We start from the raw sequence: 10,484 nt of genomic DNA, 5'->3' as shown, positions 1-10,484 counted from the left end.
ACTTATGTATTGCAACTGCTAGGAGGGCAGTGTTGTCTAGTGGTTGGAACAGGGAAACACTTCCTTGGTTCTGCTCCGAGCCTTGCCATTAACTCCCTTTGTAAGCTTGAGCAAGTCACTTCACCTCTCTGTATGTCACTTTCCCCATCAGTACGAGGGAGGATACCTACTTACCTCACAAGCGCATTTGGAGACTAATTTGTAAAGTGCTTTGAGATCGTCTATGAAAGTCACCAGAGACTGTGCAAAGTATTGTACTAAGGCACCAGCAGCCTATGCTCACTGCTTGGGAATGGTTTTACTGAGCCTTTGAGAGCTGAAGCAGCAGAGAGATGGAGACTGTCAGAATTCTACCCTGAAGGCCCTATGTGGCTACAGTTGCTGAAGACCGGTCCAAGAGTGAAAGGGCTGTGCCTAGCTAACATTGGTTTTAGTTTTTTGAAGCAGGTCACCTGCCCCAGCCTTAAAGGGCTTAAAACAGCCCAGGACAGGGCTGTGGCTGGGAGCAAGCAATTCCCAGGCTGATTGGGGGAAGCAGGCTCAGCTGTGGCCACGCCCCAATCAGGGCTCAGCTGGCCCTTATAAGAGGGCAGTGGGCCAGGGGCAGACACTCTCTCTGCCTTTAGAGGGAGAAGGGCCTGGCTGCTGGGGAGCGTAGCTAAGGTAGAGCAGGGCTGGGGGAAGGCCAGAGGAGCTGGGGATCTCCAGCCTGGAAACCTCCCAGGCTGCAGGCCTAGTGGAAGGCCAAAAAGGGTACTGGGGTTGCAGGAGGCAGCCCACGGGTAGGCAGAGGCAGCAGGTCCAAACCCCCCTTGCCTGTGATGATTGGCTTATAAACCGCAATCCGCCCCAGTGTGTGGGGTCTCAGTGGTGACTGTCAGTAGCCAAAGACTGAGGCGAGGGGGGGATAGTGGGTGGGGGTTCCCCGGGGATGGGAGACCTAGAGACTGTGGGGGTACTGCTGGGGGGCAGCACCCTGGATAAAAGGGGCACCGGGGTATGGGAAGGACACGGGGGCAAGCAGGACACCAGCCTACAGAGGGCGCTCTGGAGGCTGGAAGAACTAATTCTTTTTTTGCCTCTGTCTTCACTAACAAGGTCAGCTCCCAGACTGCTGCGCTGGGCATCACAAAATGGGGAAGAGATGGCCAGCCCTCTGTGGAGATAGAGGTGGTTAGGGACTATTTAGAAAAGCTGGACGTGCACAAGTCCATGGGGCCGGACGAGTTGCATCCGAGAGTGCTGAAGGAATTGGCGGCTGTGATTGCAGAGCCATTGGCCATTATCTTTGAAAACTCGTGGCGAACGGGGGAAGTCCCGGATGACTGGAAAAAGGCTAATGTAGTGCCAATCTTTAAAAAAGGGAAGAAGGAGGATCCTGGGAACTACAGGCCAGTCAGCCTCACCTCAGTCCCTGGAAAAATCATGGAGCAGGTCCTCAAAGAATCAATCCTGAAGCACTTGCATGAGAGGAAAGTGATCAGGAACAGCCAGCATGGATTCACCAAGGGAAGGTCATGCCTGACTAATCTAATCGTCTTTTATGATGAGATTACTGGTTCTGTGGATGAAGGGAAAGCAGTGGATGTATTGTTTCTTGACTTTAGCAAAGCTTTTGACACGGTCTCCCACAGTATTCTTGTCAGCAAGTTAAGGAAGTATGGGCTGGATGAATGCACTATAAGGTGGGTAGAAAGCTGGCTAGATTGTCGGGCTCAACGGGTAGTCATCAATGGCTCCATGTCTAGTTGGCAACCAGTGTCAAGTGGAGTGCCCCAGGGGTTGGTCCTGGGGCCGGTTTTGTTCAATATCTTCATAAATGATCTGGAGGATGGTGTGGATTGCACTCTCAGCAAATTTGCGGATGATACTAAACTGGGAGGAGTGGTAGATACGCTGGAGGGGAGGGATAGGATACAGAAGGACCTAGACAAATTGGAGGATTGGGCCAAAAGAAATCTGATGAGGTTCAATAAGGATAAGTGTAGGGTCCTGCACTTAGGACGGAAGAATCCAATGCACCGCTACAGACTAGGGGCCGAATGGCTCGGCAGCAGTTCTGCAGAAAAGGACCTATGGGTGACAGTGGACGAGAAGCTGGATATGAGTCAGCAGTGTGCCCTTGTTGCCAAGAAGGCCAATGGCATTTTGGGATGTATAAGTAGGGGTATAGCGAGCAGATCGAGGGACGTGATCATTCCCCTCTATTCGACATTGGTGAGGCCTCATCTGGAGTACTGTGTCCAGTTTTGGGCCCCACACTACAAGAAGGATGTGGATAAATTGGAGAGAGTCCAGCGAAGGGCAACAAAAATGATTAGGCGTCTAGAACACATGACTTATGAGGAGAGGCTGAGGGAACTGGGATTGTTTAGTCTGCAGAAGAGAAGAATGAGGGGGGATTTGATAGCTGCTTTCAACTACCTGAAAGGGGGTTCCAAAGAGGATGGCTCTAGACTGTTCTCAGTGGTAGCAGATGACAGAACGAGGAGTAATGGTCTCAAGTTGCAGTGGGGGAGGTTTAGATTGGATATTAGGAAAAACTTTTTCACTAAGAGGGTGGTGAAACACTGCAATGCGTTACCGAGGGAGGTGGTAGAATCTCCTTCCTTAGAGGTTTTTAAGGTCAGGCTTGACAAAGCCCTGGCTGGGATGATTTAACTGGGAATTGGTCCTGCTTCGAGCAGGGGGTTGGACTAGATGACCTTCTGGGGTCCCTTCCAACCCTGATATTCTATGATTCTATGATTCTGAGAGACCAGCAGGAGGCGCCGCAGGGGTGAGTCTCACACCGTGACAGGTGGGACTGTGTACACTCATTTCTCCAGCTAGCGAATTCGGGGCATGACATGAAATCCAATTCTCTCACCATGTTCCTCTTCTTTAAAGCTTCCAAAATGAGTGCTTGGGGCTGGTGGAACTCCTGTCCTGGTCTCTCTAACCTTGATTATTCTACTCATTGCTGAGAGAGGGGGTCCTGCAAGAATCCATCTGTTGCAGCAAGATCAAAAAGAAAGCAGGCACATAATTTTAAAAATATAATGAAAACAAATGAATTGTTCATCTCAAAACTGCCCTTGGACAACCCAGTTGTTTGCACTCAGTGTAAACAAAAGTCCTTAGTTCAGGGAGGGGGTTTAGGTGTTAAGACTCTGGGCCAGCATCACTCTATTAAAGTCAGTTTACAACAACCAAGAATCTGTCCCTCTCTTTTTCTCTTAACACGGAATTCACTGCTGGAGGCAAGCGCTGCACGCTCAGCCCTACAGTGTGAATTCTTCTGCCTCTCCACCAACAGGTAACTATGGTGCAAGCTTCCCCACGCTGCTTTGCCAAGGTAAGTTAAGCCTGATGTGGAGGGGCTCATTCTTGAAAGGAGTTTGGACTTTCTGGTTCAGTGAGTCCTTGGTGTCCGTCCCTGCCCAGGAGTGTGACAGGGAGGGGGTTAATGAGGGCCTGTGGACCCTGTTAGCCCCGCCCCAGTACACCTGCAGCAGATATCAGGTGTGGAGAAGGCTCAGCTGAGTTGGGGACTAGCTAGAAGGGAGGGCAGAGCTCTGCTTCTCCTGGGAGAGAGGCCTGATTGCAGCAGAGAGACTGAGACAGCTTGCTGGTTGGATGAGCCTCTCAATGGATGGGATGACTGGACCCTTGGAGACCAACCAAGGGATAGGTTGTTTGAAGAGTAGGATGGCTCCCACACATAATGGATGACTCTGTTTTGAGTTGTTGGTTCCCTTTTATCTTTGGACTTTTTAATGCCTCAAAGGGGTGAGAGTGAAGAGTGTAATAGTGTGACTTCATTGTGTTACTTGGGGAAACAGCATATGCAATTTTTCTACAACCTTGTATAATCATGGGTAGCATCCTCTAATAGTTTGATTCTTACACTGTCCCCAGTACTAAGTATATAAGGGTCCAGTCTAAGTCTGACTTAAACTCTTTATATGATTCTGTTCTTGGCTTTATTCATTTGATCTCCACCCAGGTACTGTTAATGTAAATGAGATTTTTTTCCCCCTTTGGAGATAGGTACATTTATTATTGGAATATCTCCATCTGTTTCCTAGAGAAATACACTTAGAGTCAATGAGTCAGTTCTCCAGCACTTAGAAATCACAGTGATTGGTGCCTTAGAAATGCCTGAGTTTGTTTATGATTTATTATTTGACTATCTCCTATGTAAAAGTGTCTCATTTGTATCTTTCATGAGACCTGTCCTCAGACTAAGTTCAGGCATTGCTTTCTGAGTACTAGTTGTGTGCTCTCCATTATTTAACTGTTTATTTTCCCAGAAGTACTTGGGGACAGAATTTACACTTGTGCTCTGATATGAAAGTTATCAATATCTTCCTAACCTTCAGTATATTCCCACACTTCCATAAGCCAATGTAAAAATGGGTGCTCTTTTCTGTGTTTGATCTCTCCCCCGTTAGAGAGAAAGGATTGCCCAGAGCTAAGGGGATTAGCCTAGGATTTGGGCTTAACTCCCTGCTTTGGTTGGGAGTTTGGATTTCAAACACCTGTGAAGTTTGGATCTAGGTTTTGTTTTCTTTAAACAAGTGTCAGGGGCTGGATATCACTAGGCACTCAGGGACTGGGGTGCTCCTCTTGTTAACCTGCAAGGCAAAGCAAGAGTTGGCATAGTCCGGAAGGGGGTGCTTGAGTGGCTGGTGGTGTTAGGGAGATGACATCCAGTTCATAGAATAACAGAGTTGGAAGGGACCTCTGGAGGCCATCTCCCCTGCCCAGAGCAGGACCAATCCCAACTAAATCATCCCAGCCAGGGCTTTGTCAAGCCTGACCTTAAAAACTTCTAAGGAAGGGGATTCCACCACCTCCCTAGGTAACGCATTCCAGTGTTTCACCACCGTCCTAGTGAAAAAGTTTTTCCTAATATCCAACCTAAACCTCCGCCACTGCAACTTGAGACCATTACTCCTCGTTCTGTCATCAGCTACCACTGAGAACAGTCTAGAGCCATCCTCTTTGGATCCACCTTTCAGGTAGTTAAAAGCAGCTATCAAAACCCCCCTCATTCTTCTCTTCCGTAGACTAAACAATCCCGGTTCCCTCAGCCTCTCCTCATAAGTCATGTGTTCCAGTCCCCTAATCATTTTTGTTGCCCTTTGCTGCACTCTCTCCAATTTATCCACATCCTTCTTGTAGTGTGGGGCCCAAAACTGGACACAGTACTTCAGATGAGGCCTCACCAGTGTCAAATAGAAGGGAACGATCACGTCCCTCGATCTGCTGGCAATGCCCCTACTTATACATCCCAAAATGCCATTGGCCTTCTTGGCAACAAGGGCACACTGTTGACTCACACCCAGCTTCTCGTCCACTGTCATCCCTAGGTCCTTCTCTGCAGAACTGCTGCCGAGCCATTCGGTCCCTAGTCTGTAGCCGTGCATGGGATTCTTCCGTCCTAAGTGCAGGACTCTGCACTTGTCAGTGTTGAACCTCATCAGATTTCTTTTGGCCCAATCCTCTAATTTGTCTAGGTCCCTCTGTATCCTCTCCCTACCCTCCAGCTTATCTACCACTCCTCCCAGTTTAGTGTCCTCTGCAAACTTGCTGAGGGTGCAATCCACACCATCCTCCAGATCATTTATGAAGATATTGAACAAAACCGGCCCCAGGACCGACCCTTGGGGCGCTCCGCTAGATACCAGCTGCCAGCTACACATGGAGCCATTGATCACTACCCGTTGAGCCCGACAATCTAGCCAACTTTCTACCCTCAAGCAAGATTCCCTCTATCTAGAGGCAGGGGGTAACCAGGTAACTCCCTGTCCTGGATACCCAAGAACCATCACACTGCAGCCTTAGGAGTCTTGTACTACTGTAATATAAACCCCCTCGTTGCATTAAAGATTTCAGTCTGGATCACAAGGACAAACGCTGCCAGGAATGAGGTTAGGGTGAGGGAGAGATGACTTTAAGAGTTTCTAAATAGTACACATTCTTTGTCTGAAATTGTAACAACATTCAAAAGAGAATTCACCAGAGAAAACAACTCTGAGAAGTGCCCTCCAGCAATGCAGAGGAGTTGGCGTGGGTGAACCGAGGTGGGGGTGTGGGGATTAGAAACCTTGCATCTATAAATTGACAGAAGAGGATTTCAAGTTCCTCCCAAATGCTTTCTCTACTCGCCCCCCACCTCCCCACTACTTTGTAAAACTTTCTGATTAGAGACCCATTAAAAGCAAATGGCCTTGAACTCCCTGTGAACTGGGCGTTAGATAAAGGAATAATTTACACTTCAAATAAATGAAGCAGTTTGGCTGTGGATCAAAACATAGTTAAGTTCAATGTGATCAGTTTTCCAGTGAGTCATTTTTTATGCATAGGCAATTTTGTATTTTCTCTTATAAAATTTACATGAGAACATTATGTAACCAGGACAAGGAGTGGAAAGCAGACGTGATCTATCAATATTACAGAAAGTGATCATCTCCAACCAAGGTCCAACTGAAGCTATTCTAGAGCCCTGAAGCCTGTTCTTGTTCATGTTTATTTAAATTCAAGTTACATTAAACTAAAACACTAAACAAGACAGCATGACTAAGGGTGGATTAAAGCATAGACATCGTAATCCCAGGCCTAGGGCATCAGCTCCTGAAGTCATTTTGATTATATCAGACTGTAGGATTTCATTTTTTCTTAACGAAAGTCAGTTTCTAGCCCTGATAGTTGCAAAGAAAAGCTTGAAACTATGGCCCAAGTGTAACCAAAGCAGCGATAGCTGCCTGAGTCTTCAGAGAGCCTATAACAAGAGCTTTGAGGAGAGTGATTGACCCATGCATCTCATTACGGTGATAACTTCAACACCCAGTGCTCAGGGGCCCTGCCAACACCACTCCAGCAGAGGGCTCTGTGTGTAGCACGAGGAGGCTGCAGTGGACACAGATCACTCATCCCAGGTCCACCCCAGCAGCTGGGGTGACCCTGCAGTCAGCCCTGCCCCTAAGGTGGGAAGATGGGGCCCATGCTGACCCCACACTGCTGCTCCTGCTTTTCAGGAAGGGCACGGAGCCCCCTGCCACCACAAAGTTGGGGGCATAGGTGCCCTGTGTCACGGTGTGTCTAGTGGCCTGGATTGCTTTAATCCTGCCCTGGCTGTGATCCCCTTTTACAGTCCTAGGGTGATAAAATTTAAGGCGGAAGAGCCCACCAGATCATCCAGTCTGACCTGTGTATCACAGCCCACCCGCACACTAAACCCAACAACTGAAATTAGACCAAGTATTACAGCCCACAGGGGATGAGACTATTTCATGCCTGTAGCGAGGCGGAGTGGCCTCCCTCCGCACTGGAGTGGGAAGAGTCCACTACACTCCCCTGGGTGGGCGGAGCCAAATACTCACTCTTTCTCCTCCCCCCCAGTACCAGGGTGGGACAGGAAGTAGAAAAGGAGAGCCCTGGAGCTCAGTTGCGGCTGATTCATGGGAGAGAGCGGATGTCTCTTCTAGGGAGCAGATGGCTCTGCAAGAGCCCGGCCCAGCCCCTGAGTGGACCAATGCCTTGCTGTCAGGGGAGGCAGACGAGGACCCTGAGGAGCTACCAGCAGCCCAGCGTCCTAAGGAGACAGAGACTCTTTGGACCACGGGACTGTACACCCAGAGTCTGGAGTGTGAGTCAGTGGGCTGCAGCCAGATTCCCTGGGCTGGAACCTGTTGGTGTAGGGTGGGCCTGGGTCCTCCTGCCACCAACCCCACCCCTGGGATGGCAGCCTATTCACCCCTAGGCCAGAAAGCTTGCATGCTGCTTGTAGTCTGCCCCAGCTAGGCAGCCGCAGCTACAGACTGTTTGTGGCTGTGTTCTGCCCAGGGGGCCAGAGCCCCTCTAGAGACTGTTGTTGTCTGCCCCAGCCAGGTGGCTGTGGGCTAAAGGATGTTGTGCTTTTCCCCACTTGGGTGGGGTGGAGCTTTTCACCTGTAAGTAGTGAGGCGGAGTGGCCTCCCTCTGTACTTGAGTGAGGGACCACTACAGTGCCTCAGGCAGAGAACAGGGGCACCAAGGTGCACCAGTGCCCGAGGTCCCCACAGTGGCAGGGAAAAGATTATGTGAGCTATACCCAGATAATCCTGGCAAGTGACCCACACCCCCACGCTGCAGAGAATGGCAGGAACCTTGCGGGAGTTTCACGTATCTGAGCTGGGGGCGCAAAAGAAAAGTTTTGTTGACAAGTGCCAGTGTGAACAGCGCTTTGTTGGCTCCCAACAACTCTAACTCCGCTCGTTGGGGGTGGAAGTTTTTGTTGGCAGGAGAACTCTCGCCTGACGACAAACAGTGGCTACACTGCGTGCCTTTTAGTGGCATGGCTGAGGCGAGACAGCCGTGTCGCTAAAAGCTGCATAGTGTAGACATAGCCTAAAAAGGGGGGAATTCCTGTCCAACCCCCCATAGAGCAATCAGTCAGACCCTGAGCACATGAACAAGAACCAGCCACCAAGCACCTGAGAGAGAGAGAGAATGTTAAGTGCCACCTGAGAGTCCTGGCCCTCCCTGCCCAATGTCCCATCTCCAGCCGTGGCAGAGGAAGGAAACAAAAGACACCCCCAGAATACATTGGAGAGGAGGACCCCTTTTTGTCTGGATTTCTTTCTTGTCAGGGCTTTTATTGTTCTCGCGTTTGAGCGCAAGGAACTACTGTTTAGGTATTAGGGTCACTCCTACCCCTTGGGGTCTGTAATAATAACTAATCTCGTCACCGTCTCTGGCTAGAATCAGATCCTGATCTCATTTGCACTAAGAAAAGGAGTACTTGTGGCACCTTAGAGACTAACCAATTTATTTGAGCATAAGCTTTCGTGAGCTACAGCTCACTTCATTGGATGCATCTAAGGTAACTCCACAACACTCAGTGATGTAACTGGGGTAAGAATCTGGCCCTTGGATTGTAAAGTCTTTGAGGCAGAGATCACGGGTCAAATTCTGACCTCATTTACACAGTTGGTAAATCCAGAGTGACTCCACTGACGTCAATGGAGTCACTCTGGATCTACACCACTTTAACTGGGATTACAGTCTGGCCCTATGTTTCACTGAGAAGCCCCATACATGTCTGTGGCACTTGTGACAGGATCAGGCCAGATGGCTACAGGAAAGTGATAGAAGCCCCAGGTTAAGTAGGTCCCTTTTTCCTGGGTAAGGTAACAGGGAAGGTTCCAGAACAATCAGGAACTTTCTGGAAACAATTAAGACAGGCAGGCTAATCAGGACACCTGGGTTTTAAAAAGGAGCTCACTTCAGTTTTTGGTGTGCATGCGAGGAGCTGGGAGCAAGAGGTGCAAGAAGCTGAGAGTGAGAAGGCGTACGACTGGAAGACTAAGAAGTACAAGCATTATCAGACATCAGGAGGAAGGTCCTATGGTGAGGATAAAGAAGGTGTTGGGAGGAGGCAATGGGGAAGTAGCGCTGGGAGTTTTAGCTGTCACGCAGCTGTTCCAGAAACCACTGTAGACAGCTGCAATCCATAGGGCGCTGGGCTGGAACCCAGAGTAGAGGGCGGGCCCAAGTTCCCCCCAAACCTCCATCCCCGCAACTCCCTACTTGATACCAGAGGAGTTGAACTGGACTGTGGGTTCCACCAGAGGGGAAGGTCTCTGGCCTGTTCCCTGATCCACTAGGTGGATCAGTAGAGACTGCGGGGGTTGTTCTTCTTCCTTTTCCCCAGGCTGGCCAGTGATGAGGCTAACTGAGTGAACGGCAGATTTGAGCCACGAAAGTAGCCAAACTGAGGGCTGCCGTGAACTTCTGAGGCGAGAAAATCCGCCAATAAGCGCAGGACCCCCCAAGGCAGAGGAGGAACTTTGTCACACACTATATAAATTAACAATAATAATCTCTTCCAGCCTCTCCATAGCAAACTAGAGGCTGAAGCCAGTTTTTTGCTCCATAGCTCCCCACAGGCTAAATTATGCTTCTGCCTGATAGACCATCCCATTCCGAGGGGAGATGGGAATGAATCCCATGCATCTCAGCTCATGTTGTCAGACCGCTTCAGAGCTGTGACGCTGGAAATCTGTTGAATCTCTGACAATGTGCCACATTCAAAAGAAGAGACTCCACTTTCGTTTTCTAATCGTGACCCCTGGAGATGCACGTACTGCCAAGATTTAATCATTGGCAGTTTCCAGATAATAACTTTGTGGATAACACTTAAGTGTGCTTGAAAATCTTATCTGTGGTAATTGCACAGATATAATAATGCCAGTGAAGAGAAAAGGTACCATTTAGCAGCTCCAGAAAGGTTTGCAAAGAATTTGCTTTCTGTTAAGCATGGGTCCTTAGGGAAGGGTAGCACATGCAATATTCAGAGGGACGTGGAAATCAACAAGGAACGAGGCATAAATAGCTTAAGGGAAATTATTAAAGGAGATTATGAATCTGAAAATGATGAGAGGCCTAAAGAAATTTCCGTGTGGGCAGAGATGGAAAAGTTGGAACTGTTTAGAGAGCAGATGGATAAGAGGCAA

Source organism: Lepidochelys kempii, chromosome 19 (genome assembly GCF_965140285.1).
Source record: "Lepidochelys kempii isolate rLepKem1 chromosome 19, rLepKem1.hap1, whole genome shotgun sequence".
Classification (NCBI taxonomy): domain Eukaryota; kingdom Metazoa; phylum Chordata; order Testudines; family Cheloniidae; genus Lepidochelys; species Lepidochelys kempii.
Note: the sequence above shows the minus strand (reverse complement) of the source record.